Source organism: Monodon monoceros, unplaced genomic scaffold (assembly GCF_005190385.1).
Source record: "Monodon monoceros isolate NGI ecotype Baffin Bay Population unplaced genomic scaffold, NGI_Narwhal_1 Super_Scaffold_11, whole genome shotgun sequence".
In the NCBI taxonomy this organism is placed as follows: domain Eukaryota; kingdom Metazoa; phylum Chordata; class Mammalia; order Artiodactyla; family Monodontidae; genus Monodon; species Monodon monoceros.
Genome location: NW_021703767.1, coordinates 31,357,226 through 31,373,547, shown reverse-complemented (window position 1 = coordinate 31,373,547; position 16,322 = coordinate 31,357,226).

Genomic DNA, 16,322 nt, shown 5'->3' with positions numbered 1-16,322 from the left:
TGACCTAATGAGGGTGTGGTGCTGTTTTATGTCTCTAAATCATTCCAAAGCTAAAGTTCTGTGCAAAACCAAAAGTGAGACTCAACAAATAATTAACAAAAGCATTATTCATTGATTTATGACAACAAATACGATTGCTCATGCGATTGTACCGTAACCTCACAGCCTCATAGCATAATGCAGTGAGACCTCCTTGAATTATGAGCTAGGTCCTTGCAAGTTTCCTTCAGCCCTTTGTCCCTGTCAGGAGTTTCAACATGTAGTGTCTAACAACTTAATTAAGAATAGAGAGCAAATGCTTTTTCATACACACATTCTTTCTTTACGTGAGTTGAGAACAAGTCATAGCACTTCTCTGGAACACAAAGTACTTTTAAAAATAACCAGCTCCACGAGTACAGCTTCTGTTTTCTGAAAATAGATATATTTGTAAGGTGCATAGTTATAATGCAAATATGGGCAGCAAAGACAAAATAGAAATTATAATAAACTTTATTATTTATAATGTCCAAGAAACTCTTGATTGTGTAACTTAAAATTTGCCTTTTCCTGGGATTCAAACAAACACAAATCTTTGGACAATCTATGAATATCATAGAGGTTTTGTTTTTAAATCCTTATTATACTTCAAATGTGAAAAATTCCTCTTCCCTTTGAGATCTTTTAAATATGTTTTTCTCTAATAAACCACAAGAACCCTTTGTTCATTTTCCTCCAGTCTTCAAAAAGTACCTCAGGAGAGTCTTTCAGAGGAAATTGGGTATACACTCATAAAAACAATTCTGTCGGAACACATATGTTTTTTAAAAAAATCATTCTCTGTGTAGGTCTGTCTGAAAGAACTTCCCATTTGGCATGTTTGAAGACTGTTAGGGATGATTGCCTTTGCTATTTGCTATCTGTGGATTCGGACTTTAACCCATTTTGCAATCCAATCAAAATTGTATGTAGTGCTATGTGTGTATTGCTCGATGTTGGGGGAAGGGAGTGTGGCTTGAAAGGAGGGGTGCCCTAGTGAGTATGTGCTATGTCCTTTTTATGATTTAGTCTCATAGGAGTTCTATCTGAACAGATTAGGGAGCTAGCTGTCAGTTCTACCTTTCTTGGACAACCCTGCAAGCCCCTTACTTAGCTGCTCGGGGTACTGTCTTTCAAAGCTACACAGGGACCTCAGGAATATTCTGCTGTTGTTTTACCAGGAAAATTAAAGTCAGATGGGATGGTCCTAATTCAATGGCAGTTCTTAGGATAAAGTAGGCTCTAATAGCATCACTAATTTCGGATAGTAAGATCTCTGTGTTCTTTTCTGATGACAACTGATTAAAGTCAGGCTGAAGTTCCCCTTGCTGACCACATCCATCTCCCACTATGGTGAGAAACTGCTTCCGTCCTGTACTCAGTATTTAAAGGACACACTAACTTTTGGGTCTACTGAGGATGTGAAATCCTGCTCACTACCCAGCCCCTTGAAAACCACAGAGCAGGCTTAACCTTTTATCCAGGATAAAAGGGTCTTTCAATAATTCAGTAATGATTTTCTTAGAATGATTTTCTTTTTAGAAGAGAAAATCAGACTCAAAAAGATGGAGGAATTATACTGGTGCAGGGAGAGGATGGCAAACAAAGTTTACAGACAGGTGAGGTTGCGTGTGTTGTTGTTCTAAACTTGGCAGAAAAGTCTGTGGCTGTAAGGGGAGCAACAGAACTCATCATGTCTGACACAGAGAGGAATGATTCTGTTTTTCTTTGAAATTTTGTGTGTGTGTATTGAATTTTGTGACCATGAAAAACTGAGTTCCCCTAATAATAGGAAAAGGTGACGCATTTCAATCTGTTGAGATCATCAGTTACTCCAGGAAGTATTTTGTGTTAGCAACCTTGTGCCCTACATGCCTACCATGATGCTTCATGAATAGTGGTGACTTAAATGTTTGTTAAACATGTAAACACAAAGAGCTACAAATGTCCAAGTTTTAGAGACTTTAAAGGGTAAATACTAATTTTAAAAATTATTATTTAATATTTACATTTTCTTGAATCCATGACGGTATTTGAGATACTGTATATGTTTTTCTTGTTGATGAGTCCCAAATTTAATCTCCTATGAACTAGAGTAAGTCCAGTTTCTGTAGATGTTCCTTGTTGATACAGAAATATTTAACTATATATTTTTTTATTCCCGTGCGTTCAACTGTGGTGGAGAGTAATTCTGCTGACATTCAAGTATGGTGCTAGGAACAAATTTATGCTAGAAGCTAGAAGCCGAGCCTAGGAATACAACAGCATAGGGCCATTTCCTATCTTTAGTATGCATACATTTGGACACTTCACCAACCTCACTGGCCTTATCTCTTGCCCATATCCAAGCAGATTCCAGCTGGAGGACATTGCATTTGAATATGTTTAGAGTAGCTAAGGAAAATATTATCAAACCCTGGGGTTTGAATTCCTATGTCTCACTGATAGTGTCTAGTGTCTGTAATTTGGTTCTCCATGGAAACCATTTCTAGCTTCCAGGTACATTGGTTATTGGTTGAGAGCCTTGTTTCTCTACCATGGGACTTGAATATAAGCCAGAAGGCTGGAGGTCTTATCTTTCCAAGTTCTCTTCTGTTTGAAATGTTTCATTTTTATAACAGTTATTTGCTGAACCATGAGATGTTACACACCAATGGGCACAGAAGCCAAGAGTGAGGACCAAACAGCTTGCTGTGAATGAAGATAAACTCACTAAAATAAAAATAGAACTGAAGAGAGTTTGGAAATTGTACATTAGAACAGATAGGTACCTCAGGGAATACTGGTATAATCTCTGCCCTCTCCCAAGTGTCCGACTAGAGGAGAACATGGAAGTTCTACTCAACACGTTCATTTGGCACTTCCAAGAGACCTTCGAAATCAGCATGGTTAATATGGCACATAGCACTTTTTTCCCCTAATTGTTTTTCCCTTCTTGCATTTCTCACTTCAATCAACGATGATATATTATCTATTACTATGTAATAACTGATCCCTGTAATCAGTGGCTGAAAGCAGCAATAAACATTTCTCTCACAGTTTTTGTGAGTCAGTGAGACAGGAGGGGGCAGGGCACAAACTTTAAAAGAGTGACATAGCCGTCGAGGACACAACATAAACTGGTAAGAACCAACTAGGTCCAAAATGGCAGACGAGTTGACTTCCACTAGACCTTGAGCCTCAGTACACACTCATTGAAATACAGCAGCAAGCTAAGTGACACACCCACAGGCGCCATGATAGTTCCGAGGCCGACCATAAAAGGCCAAAAAAGTAGGCGGTGGCCCAATTCCCGAAAATCCCCACCCCTTCTCCAAAATAGTGGAATAATCCTCATTAGCCTATGAAATTACCCACCTCTGTAAAAGCTGACAGCCCTGTGCCCTGGGGCCTCTCACCTTCTGAGATGCCTACACTGCCTGTGGAGTGTGTTTCTGGATTTTGGTTCAGGATCTCTTATGAGGTTGTAGTCAAGATGTTGGCTGGTCCTGCAGTCGCCTGAAGGCTTCAGTGGTTCCCAGGTGGCTCACTCACATTGCTGGCAAATTGGTGCTGGCTGTTTGCGGAAGGCCTCAGTTCCTCTTCCCGTGCAACTCTCCTAGGGCTGCTTGAGTACTAATGGTACGGTGGCTAGCTTCTTCTAGAGCAAAGATGGTCAGGAGGGAGTTACGTTCTCTATGACTCTGCCTGGGAAGCCATATATCATCACTTCTGCCACATTGTATTGGTTAGAAAGGAGTCCCCAGGTCTGGTTCAATGGAAGGGTAATTAGGTTTCACCTTTTGAAGGGAGGAGTGACAAAAATTAGCAGACGTATTTGAAAATGAAGAGGGAGAAGTTTCAGCAAATCTTGCTAATTATACTTACTAAAGAGCTTCTATAGAGCCCCTCCTATTCATCCCTTTTCTTTGTACTACTTCAGGTCCTCAAAATATCTCCCTTCTTAACTGGTCTTTCATTTGCTATCTCGCATTTCTTAAATATCTCCACAATGTAGCCGGAGCGATCTTGCTAAAATCTGACCATATCACTCTGCTCCTCTAAACTCACAATCTGTTCTCCACGACAGAAAGAATAAAACACAAGCACCTTAACCTAACACAAACAATTCTTCACGTTTCCGGCTTAAGATTCCAGACTCAAACCTATTTTTCTCTGCTTTTAATATTATATTTTATTATATTGAATTCTTTAAATTCCTTGAATATACAGTGGTATTTCAGATATTATCATCCTCTCTATATGAGAGGTCAGAAAACTTTTTCTGGGAAGTCCCAGATGGTACATGCCTTTGGCTTTGCGGGGCATACCATATGTCCAGTCAACTAAATTCTGCTGTGACAATGTGGCATGAATATGTTCAAATAAAACTGTATTTACAAAAATAGGTAGTGGGCCAGATGTAGCTCCTGTGCCAGAGTTTGCTGACCCTGTACTATACTACTGTCCTCTTGAATAACATGCCCAAGTTTCTTTGCCCAGATAACATTTATGATTGACGCTTTCAGAGTCCTTTTAGGTATCGTCTCCTCTATGAATTCTTTCAAGTGCTTCTAGTTTGGAATAAGAGCCTTAGTTCTGTGATCCCGTGGCAGCCTAAATAGTGTTATGGCTTTGTCACATAAATCTGAAATTGCCAACTTCCTGAAAACCTTCTTCATTAAACTGGCAGGTCTTTTTCATTTTTGAAATCCCCTTGCCAAACAGAGTTCCTGGCTAGTGTGTTGAACTGAATTGAACCAGGTAAGGACTAATGCACAGAAGACTCTTAGAAAAATGTAATATAGAATGGGATCTTATGATAGAATAACTCTTCTCTTTTTATTTTTATCTGATATGCTCTGCTGTTTTTATTTTTTGTCAAATATGGGCTGTTCATATTCCATTTTGTTTTATATACACAAAAGCAATGGGGTCTGAGGACAGATCCAGACTTGAATGTATGAAATATTTCTTACCTGTGATTTTCTGTTATAAAGGAACATCCCTCCAGGGAACATGATCCATATCAATAAGCCTCAACACTGTCTGCTCATATGAATTACACGTAGAATTGGTATATGTGTACATAAATGCATACTCCCAAATGGAGACTCTCATTCAAGAGGCTGCAATGGTGCAAAGGGTCCTGTGATTCCAGAGGAACCACAGGTGATTGTGTCCCAGAGTCAGAGTTGAGAATCAGTGAACTATGGTTCATATCTAGCAGTATAAATCTGTTATGCTAAAACTTAAAATCATATTTCAGATATGCTGAGGAAATGAAAAAAACTATGCATAGGAGGAATTAGAGTACCCAGAAGTGACTTTTGGGTACAAGATGCAAAATGATTGTATGGCTTTAAGCAACTTGCTTGAATGAACTCACTCAGGATTGTCTCCTCTTTAAAATGAGGCGATTGGATGAGATAACTCTTCATACCTTGAATGAATTAGTTCTTAACTGGTGTACTTTTACAGGTACGTTGCTAAGTTTTTATCAATACATACGTTCCAGTTACCTAGTGTTGCATAACTAACCACCCCAAAATTTAGTGGCTTAAAACAATGAACACATGTACCATGCTCAGTAATGTGCACTTTGGGCAGGACTCAGTGGGGACAGCTTTGCTCTGCTCCACCATGTATCAGCTGGAAGATAGCCCAAAGACTGGACTCGGTAATCATCAGGAGGCTCTCCCACTTACTGCTCTTATAGCACATGTTCACAGTTAGCTGGAACAACTCAAGCACCTGAGGTTGTGGCCAGATACTTATTTGTGGTCTTTCCATGTGGCCGCTTGACTTCCTCACAGCATGGCTGCTGAGCTCCAAGGTAAAGCATTCCAACAGAGGAGGCATCTGGTGGAAACTCTTTTGCCATAACTCTTGGATCTAGTGTCAGAAGACATGCAGCATTATTTCCATTGTATTCTATTCATCAAAAGTCAGATTTTTCCGGTTTCAAGGGGAGGGAAAATAGGCTTTACCTCTTGATAAAGGAATGGCCAGTTTCTGGATGAGAACACAGGACAAGAAATACTCTTGCAGCCATTTGTAAATACAATCTACTGTAGTATAAAGTCATTTTTACTACGGTTGAATATAACATTACAATAAAACTTGAGAGGGAGAGTATGGAGAGCTTAGTGGGTCTTAACAAAGCAGTTAGGACACAATCTGCTTATATTCAGAAATAAAAAGCAGAGTGTAACTCTAGTAACTCGCGAAGAAGAAGAGAATCTTATGTTCGATGTAATAGGTAAGGATCAGCTGCCCTTTGACTATTTAAAGGAACATGGCCAGAGCAGTAAGAGTTGTAATCCAAGAGTGACATCAGTGACATATCGCAGAGGACAGTGTAAGAGAGATTTCTTGGCAGAGACTCCTGTCCTCCGGCCCCAATATCCATTTTCCCTTTCTTCTATTAGAGCATCTCAGATTTTTAGCAGCACACATGACTGAATGGGCTAAAGACTCTATGTACAAGCCCCCCTTGTAGCTAGGTGTGGCCATATGATGATGCGCTGGCTAAAGTGTCCTGTGCAACATCTGGGAAGGGTTTTTCAAGGAAGAGGAACACGCCCCTCTTGTGCCCTCGACATTTTTCTGATGACTGGAATGTTACAGCTGCCTCCTGAACAGTCATGTTGAAACATGAAGCAAAACACTGTGGGTGGATCACTGATGATTGTCAAGTCACTGTCCCAGCAATGGACTGTGCCCTCTCCCCCAGACTTTGTTTATGTGAGGAAAATATAGGATTGTGTCTTAGTAAGTCACTGTTATTTCAGATTTGGTCATATTCGTTTGAACCTAATCTTGTATGTACTGATGACTGCATTTTAATTATTGCCAATTTTTTGGTATTGTCTCCCATGCCATCAGCGTTGCTGGTATTAAGTCCCTCAGAGGCTTAAAATCTATGCTATACAATCACTGCTTCTCCTACTATTGCATGTGAGGTCTTTGATCTACGCACACTTCAAAACTGAATAGCCTTTGTAGTTTTTGGTTAGATTGTTCAAGCTGTTCACATACAATTTCAGTCTTCTCGTAGGTAAAGCAGAAAGAGTCTACTTCAGAATATTTAGAGGAGAATCACATGAGAGAATGTGAAAAAACACTTTGCACAATTGCCCCGAAATAAGAAATAACTGTTATTGTGTGTGTGTGTGTGTGTGTGTATGAGATAGTGGAGGTTGTGGTGATTCATAGCTATTATTCTGTAAGAATTTGTTCTGAATTGATCACATGGATGTTGGAAACACTGGAGAGCCATATGGTTTCATAAAAGGAGAAGTGATGACGGTGGTCATGAATGTTTGTTCTCTTTGCCGCCTTCACTTCCTGCCTTTCTGCAGGTGAGATGCTCTGGCTATGGGAACAGGTGCCTGTGTCAGGGTGGCTCATGCCATGGCTCAGAGGACCCTATGCTCATGGCCACAGTGATTATTCCAGAAATAGGCACATGCCCATGTACCAGGTGGTCTAATCAAAACACTGACCAGGGATTTGGGGTGGGAGGAAGCGTGGAGAAAATCATGGTAATGATGTGCAAATCATCAGCCTCCCAGAGCCACTATCTACCCCATCAGTAGCAAGAAAGACCACAACCACATGTGGAGAAAATCAAAGGTGTGAGAACGTGAGAGAGACACTCTTGATATTTATCAAATCCATAGTTCCAGATAGTTTTTATGCTAGCCTCACTCCTGATTTTCCCAATTACACGAGCCAAAAACATTTTCCTATTTTGCTCAAACTGCTTGCATTGAATATTTGACTGTTGAAGAAATTAGTCCTGGCTATATCAATGAGGAATTAAATTAGATGAACAGATCTATTGGCAAATGTTGGGTGAACCTCATATTTGAAGAGCAAAATGAGTTGGAGATACTGTGATTATATCATGTGTGCATGTGTATGAGAATGTGTGTGTGTGTGTGTGTGTGTGTGTGTGTGTGTGTGTGAGGGTCTATCATACAAACAGTATAAACACAGGTAATAAAAACAATGTTCTCTTTCCCAGTTTTAATTTTCAGATTTTACCATATTTTCTAATATTCCTTTATTCACCTATGTGAACCCTCAACATGAAAGCCACGCATTTTAACTCCAATCAATCAATTTATCCAAAAGCCTGATGTGCGTTATAAATAGCAGTCTGCAAGGCTATTAAGGACTAGTTAGGTACCATGCGGATTTGAGAAGGTGCACGTCGTATTTTCCTGCAAGCCTCATGTAACAAAGCATGTGGCTTAGCTTTGAAGATCAAAGTCAGTCTTATCTTTTGATTTTAATACTTTATTTTCTCCATAAAGCATAATTTTAAAAATTAAGAAACTATTTTAGTTTTGAAACCTTAAAATACTTTCAAAATTGTTTCATATAAATCAAAGTCAGCCTTTTTGCTCACTGAATTGGATATTAATGAAGGAGGGCAGACATAGCTTTTGCCAAAACAGTCTGTTTTAGATAAGAAGAGAGCAAATATTAACTTCAAAGACTTTTGTATAAGGATTGCATGAATGAAATCCAAGTGTCAGAATATTTGTCATATTATTTTAACGTAGCTGACTGTTTTGTGAAGGGGAAAGAGTTTTGCATGCATATGGTATTGCTCTTTCAGAGACCTTCATATGCATGTGTGTGTCTGTATATATACATGTGTGTATATATGCATCTGTATATAAAATTATAAAATATCTGCTTATTTTTTAAATACACTTAATTATAGTTCTATAAAACAAGTGAAAGTATTTTCTATTATTCCTAAAGTAGATAAATCATCACTTTAATATAAACCTGGATGGACCACTGATATATGATACTTCTAAAGTATTCAGTCTAGTCTAGACAGTTAACCTATCTGGCAACAATGTAGTCAGATTAGCAGTATAAAATCTAAAATCTCCATTAAGGTGGTTATCAGGTAAACATTCAGATTATGATCAGGTGACCATTTTTCCTAGCTGTCCACAGGGAGACTCTCAGCTCTGAAATCTCATGATTCTCTGTCATTCATTTTTTCCTTCTTCTCTTTCTCATCGTTTCTCATTCTCTCCTCCCCTCTCCATTTCCTATCTCACTCTCTTAAGTCCTGTACATTTTCCTTGCCTTGCTCACCACTTTTTCCCTTTTCTGTAGAGACCGAAGGCACTAACTTCTATGCAACTGAGTGAGCTCTGGACACCTTGCATGATAGCTATGGCTGATTATAGTGCAGAACTTTCTGCATGAAAGCTTTTCTGCTTTTTCCAGAATTCGTTTCCCATTTCCCTTCTCTCCACATCCTCATTCCCTGGGACTTCATCTTCAGCTCTGTTCCGCAACAGACGCTCATTTCCACTCCCTGGGGAGATCAAGAGCTTGGAGCAGAAATAATAGCTCCTCACAAAAACACAAGATAAACTGTAATAAAGTATAGGAGGCTATTTAGCAAAAAACTTAATTGTTTCTGTGCCTTAATTGCTATGTGAAAAGCAAATGGTTTCTGTCTTGATTAAGGCTATAAATGTGTGGAAGTGTATATAAGCCAGGGTTTCTGACTTGAAATGCAAAACACGTGTCATTGCAACACGTGTGTGATATAAATATTAGTACCGAAAAGTACATTCTAGGAAGCCCTTAATTGTTATTCCCTCACCGTGACCATTAAGATTTTAATTTTTAGTAAGAGATGTGGATAAGCAGGTGGAATTTCGATGTAGCAGATTTAAAAGGGAATCCAATTGCTATGCTAAATTCAAACATAATTAAAATGGAAACATGTCACTATGCAGTACAAAGCCAAACAGCGCCTCATAGTTAAAAGAAATATGCGTTTGGCATGTACTGTGTTTATGAGCATTCCAAGCTTCTGGAAGCTATGAAAATAGAGCACTTTGAGGTTCCATAAGATCTGAAGTCTCTGCTTCAAGAAAATTGAAAACGGTAGTATTGATTTAGAAAGTTGATGTATTTTCTGCTATCTCTTTTTTAGTAAAGAAAATATAAACGTTGTGAGTACTTAGATACTCAAAAATTGGTATAAGTATTCTGAGGAGATACTTCTCAGAACATAGAGTTTGTGAGAGACAATGAAATTCTCATTTCAAATGGCAAATCTGAGTGATTTTGGAGTCTCTCAAAGTTTCAGAGAGAGTCAGGGATAAAATTAGCAAGAAAAGTCTAGGTTTGACATATGGAATTTGGGTGAAATAGGTAGAAGGTGAAGAGATGAATACAGAAGTAAACCCAGAATGAAGTAAACCCAGAAGCAAAATATGAAGATGAACCTCCAAGCAATTTGAGTTAAAAGCATAAACTAGGTAATACTGCGCATTGTTTTTATATGATCATTAGTCCCCTGAAATATTCTTCACAAAATTATTATAGGGTCAGATATATTGGAAAACATTGTAGTTTTGTCTGCTCTTTGAAGATTCACAGCGTGAAAAGGCATTATTGTAGATTTGGAGAATTTCAGGAAAGTTTAACTCAGTGTTCCTAGTGATCTTTCAGTGTTATAGAGAAGTCCATTCAAATTCATTTAAACAAAAAAGAATCATTTGGAAGAAGAGTACCAGCATTGTAATATAAGGATAGGAAGTCACTAAGGCCTCACAGAGATTCACATGTGGGTATTTTAGAATCCTACTTCCAACTTTTAGGAGTGGCAATCTGACAGGCCCAGCTTGGAAAGGTAGCCATTTCTTTTTCAGTCAGCTACAGCTGTTGAATTCACACTTACCTGATGCTATATCTTCATAATCAATCGTATCAGGGCGATTCCATCATATTTTTATTACATTTCTACTACCATATATCTTTAATATCTCTCCACTTAAAAAAATCTTTATCCTATATCACCTCTGATTACTGCTGCATTTTTTTATTGCATCTTTCACAGTAAAACTCCTGAAGTGAGTTTTTTACCCTTATTGCCCTACTTTATAACGAATAAATTTATTTTTCACATCCTCCCTAAAACCGCACCGATGCATCTAGGTCAGCAGTGATCTTCATGTCTTGTTTCATCGTAAGCAGTCTCTCAGCAGTGTTTAATACAACTGATCATTCCCTCCTGGAAAAAAAACAAAAACATAAACAAAAAACCCTCCTGTTATTTGCTTTTATGCCATCATGGTGTCCTCTTTCTGCCTGCCACACTTCATGCCTACCTCTTCTTCAATGGCTCTTTATTTCATGTCTCATCTTTAGATGCTGAAGGACCAGCGTCACTATTCTTTAAACTCTTCCTCTGTGTCCTCATTCATCCCCATTACTTTAAATCTATTTGTTGATGACTCTCAAGCCTCTCTGTCACTTTTACCTCTCCTTAGAGCTACAGATATCATGTTACTTGACATCTCCAATAAATATGTCTTTGGCATTTCATATGTAGAATGTTCAAAATGGAGCTCTTCGTTTTACTGCCTTAGCCCTATGTCAGCGCTTGGTAGTAGCATCCACACAGTAGCTTAAGCCAAACACCAAGGAGTTGTCCTGGATTTTCCATCTCCCACACACAGAGTTCATTAACATCTGTTTCAAAGGAGGTATCAAAACTATCCATTTCTCTCTACCTCCACACAGGAGAATGCATGATTAGCTTATTGATCTGACCCTCTCTAGCCTGAGAGTAATCACTCTGCTTTTCTCTTTCAGTTTTATTTGAATCGTATAAAAGAGCATTTGGTCTCTTTGTTGCTCTGACTTATTCAAGTCTACAGATAGTAGCCAACACATTGAGATACTGTTATATTTAGCAAGCAAATCCTGCAGCATACGGTCTGTTAGTCTATTAGACTATCGATGATAGGTTAACTACTCTTTTGGGGGTTTTGCCAGTTTATATAAACTACCGGCCTTCCCATTCCGAGGAAAGTGTTTCTTTCCAGGGTCCCAACAAGTAACTTAGATGGAAATGTATTCAGATTGCATCAATACTCCCCCCAGCTGTCTCTGAACTGAGTCTGTCCTTTCCATTTCTCACCTAATACTCCACCTTCTCTTGAAGTTCTGTTCCTCCTTCTCTGATCTGTGCATATTCTTTCTACTACTCTTTACTCTTTTTTTTTTTTTTTTTTTTTTCTTTTTGCGGTACGCGGGCCTCTCACTGCTGTGGCCTCTCCCGTGGTGGAGCACAGGCACCGGATGCGCAGGCTCAGCGGCCATGGCTCACGGGCCCAGCCGCTCCGCGGCATGTGGGATCTTCCCGGACTGGGGCATGAACCCGTGTCCCCTGCATCGGCAGGCGGACTCTCAACCACTGCACCACCAGGGAAGCCCCTCCTCTTTACTTTTAAGGAAACTTCTGATCTTTACTTTTGCTTACATATAAATATTTCTATAGTGTAAAGTATAAGCTCCAGAGCCAATACATTTCTACTCAGCGGTCTTGAGCATAGAGACAGATGCTTTAAAATTAGTATTTGCAGCTTTAAGAGTATAAGGACAACTCTTAACAGTCCAATAAGAAAGTTATCTCAGTTTAAAGCCGTCAGTGCTTAGGTAAGAGCTCTTTGCACGTGCCCATAGACTTGAGAACCTGTACAATGCTCCGCTCCCAAATACAGCAGGTGGAGGGAGGGCAGAAGAGAAAGGGAAGCGTGACTGAACTAGCAGCCTCTGTGAGTTGGGGAGTCTGTTGAACAAAGGCGGCATGTGAGTCCCAACCGTATGGCAATTTTAAGCCCTCAAATTCTCTGTGGCCTTTTACAAGAAGGTTTTCTTTTAATAAGCAGAGTAGAATTAAGTGGGCATATAAGATGGTATCCAGGGCTTCTCTGGTGGCGCAGTGGTTGAGAGTCCGCCTGCCGATGCAGGGGACACGGGTTCGTGCCCCGGTCCGGGAGGATCCTGCATGCTGCGGAGCGGCTGGGCCCGTGAGCCATGGCCGCTGAGCCTGCGCGTCGGAGCCTGTGCTCCGCAACGGGAGAGGCCACAACAGTGAGAGGCCCGCGTACCAAGAGAAAAAAAACAAAAAAGATGGTATCCAGAGAAACAAATGATTGGAAAAAAATTATTGGAGTATAGTTGATTTACAATGTTCTGTTAGTTTTAGGTATACAGCACAGTGAATCAGTTATACATATACATATATCCACTCTTTTTTAGATTCTTTTCCCATCTAGGTCATTACAGAGTATTGAGTAGAGTTCCCTGTGCTATAAGGTTCTTATTAGTTATCTATTTTATATATAGTAGTGTATATATGTCAATCCCAATCTCCCAATTTATCCCTTCTTCCTTTCCCGCCTGGTAACCATAAAATTGTTGAGAAACAAATGACTTTTAAAAATCATCCAAATTTACCAAATAAAAACTGTGGCTTAGAAATTGTATTTATTTTTGAGAACAATCATTGAAAACACAACTCTAGCAAGACAGGGGAAACGTTTCCTGTCTGTTGAGACCATAGGTCATGTGGCTGAACTCTATGGAGCTAAAAGGGATCATGAGCTCAGTGGAAATGTAGAGCTTACACTTCATTGCTTCAAAAAACCTGTAAAACCGCAAGAGAAAATACTTGAGCCCAGAATAGGTAGTGACACTTTTCAACTAAAACCTTGAGATGTCTTGATTCTTATGAACTTGTAAGACCAATAATCATGGATCAAAATACTGAAGAACTTTAGAGAAAGGATAGGACCTGTGTTCTTCAAAAGGGTTTTCCACCAAACCTGTAGGATGATCTTAATAGTATTTATCACTAATTTCAGAAACAAGGGCTGTTACATAACTCCAATTGACTAATGAAGTGTCAATATGATTTTACATCAGTTCTTTTAGATAGATTTTTACCCATCAATCAAATTGGTCTTGAGACTGCTCCTGAAAAATATTATATGTACCCAGAAATACAGTAGTATTCCTTATCCATGGTTTTGCTTTCTGTGGGTTCCGTTACCAATGGTCAACCACAGTCCAAAATATTAAACAAAAATTTCCAGAAATAAACAATTCATGAGTTTTAAATTTGAGCTCTTCTGAGTAGCATGATGAAATCTCTCACTGTCCTGTTCTGTTCCACCCCATCCATCAACATGGATCCTCAACCATCAACTTGGTCTGCTGCTGATATCTAACCATCAACATTGCCCTGGCTTGATGATCCAGGATAACCCAAGGAGATGATCCCCCTTCTAATGTAGTCATCAGTAGGTCAATAGTAGCTTAATGTTAGGTCACAATGCCTACATCATTCACCTCATTTCATCTCATCCCATACGTGTTTTACCATCTCACATCATCACAAGAAGAAGGGTGAGTACACTACAAAAAGATACTTTGAGAGAGAGAGAGAGAGAGAGGAACTGCATCCACATAACTTTTATTATAGTGTATTGTTTTAATTGTTCTACTTCATTATTAGTTACTGTTTTTAATCTCTTACTGTGTCTAATTTATAAATTAAACTTTATTACAGGTATGTATGTATAGGAAAAAATATAATATGTATAGGGCTCCTTATGGTTTTAGGCATCTACCTTGCGACCTGGAACGTATCTTCTGTGGGTAAGGGGGGACTAACATAATCACATTTTTGCCTGGCCTGACATATAACAAAGTCTTCAAAACAATTACAGTTGCATATTGAATTTATTTTTAGGTGGCCTCTTAGAATATTTGCTAAGTTCTCAATGGAATGAACATCACATTTATTTTCTAAAGAAGCAAGAAGGGGAAATGATATAAACTTAGATTTTAGATTTGTATCTTTACTTAAGAAAACTGTTTCAAACCTCCATCCTTATGCAACTGAAGCCAATATAAAAAAATTCATGGGGAATAGAACTGAGACTTATGGTTGCAAAAGTTTTTTGAATGCCATATAAGTACATATAGAGTAAAATGGATAAATGAGGCAGCTGTACATACTATTTTTAAAATATAAAGAAATCATTTGCTTCAAGTGTTGAGATTTTTTTTTCAATGAAAATTGTTCAAAATATTTCCAGGGCTCTCTATTTCTATTTCTATGACTAAACTGAAACAATTACAGAGCTGCAGAAAATTTTCTGGTGGGAATTAGGCTATTGTGTGGGGTTGAGGGAGGGCAGTTCCTTAACCTGGGATTAAGTGATTTCACTTTTCATTTCACCTTCATTTCTACACAGGTTTGATCAACACTTGATCTTACCTTACTGGTCCTCAAGAAATATGGGTATCTCATTTGGGGTTTTAAAAACCTTTTAAGAAATATATCTTTATTTTCACATTTATTCAAAAGTAGGGAGAACCACATAACACCTTTACCCTTTGGGGCAAACGCTAGAGCTCTAAGACAAGTCAGCTTTATTCACCTATCTCTGTGCATTCATCTATTGCTTGCATGGTAAGTATAAGGAAATTTTACCTCAGATAATTTGTAATCCCTGAGAAAAGGAAGCAGAGAGCACCAGGATGACCTTAGTTAAAACAGGTCATGCTTGGATACTCTAATCTTTTGTGGGAATAACCTTGTGGACATGTAGCCTATAAGATGAATGGTAAGATGCACCAATCCATAAAGCTATGCATTATTAAAAAATGAGATCTTGTTTTAAACTCAAACTTTATCATCCATTATCATCAGAAGGGACTTTGGTATAATAAAAGTGCAACTGCTGTAAAAAATACAGTGATTTTTTTTTTTTTTAAGTTTACTAAGTACTTTGACATTGTAGAGCTATAAGAAATGTAATTGTGCTGTTAAAAATTAGCTATTCAGACATGGAGAAGTTCCAAGTCCTATTCCTGACTATATTTTTACAAAATTATGGTGTTGGGTGAAGGTCAAACATTTTTGGTGTGGCTAAGCCTTTTCCATTCGTGATGGAAAATTGGCATCAAGGTGCATTCCCAGTGAGACAGGTGCACAGTACAGGACTGTTTTTTTTGATGTGATTTTCTTTTACCTCACAAGCCTGGCTATAAGAAGATTCATGAGCTATTAAGAATAACAATAGTGAGTAGAATCCCTGATCATAAGGAAACGGATCGCTTGTTGCCAAATCATGGGTCACTATTAAGGAATACTTATTGAACTCAGTTTTCTTAGGGTTTTCTGCCTGCAAAAAGACTTTCTGTGCCATATCTTTTAAGGGGAGGAAAGTTTACAGTTTTATTTCCAAAAGTAGTTATACTCTGTGAAATCTTATTCATGGTCCAGATCCTGTAAATATTATGCTAGTCTCTTAATTTTATCAAAACCCTGTTCTCTGCCTAATAATTTTTAGTCATTGTGGTGTTTACACCTTCACATACTTGTAGACAATCAATATCCTGCACCTTGTTTGGTACTTAGCTCTGCTTTGCCTATTAATTACTTTTGATCTTTCCTTATAAATTAATTA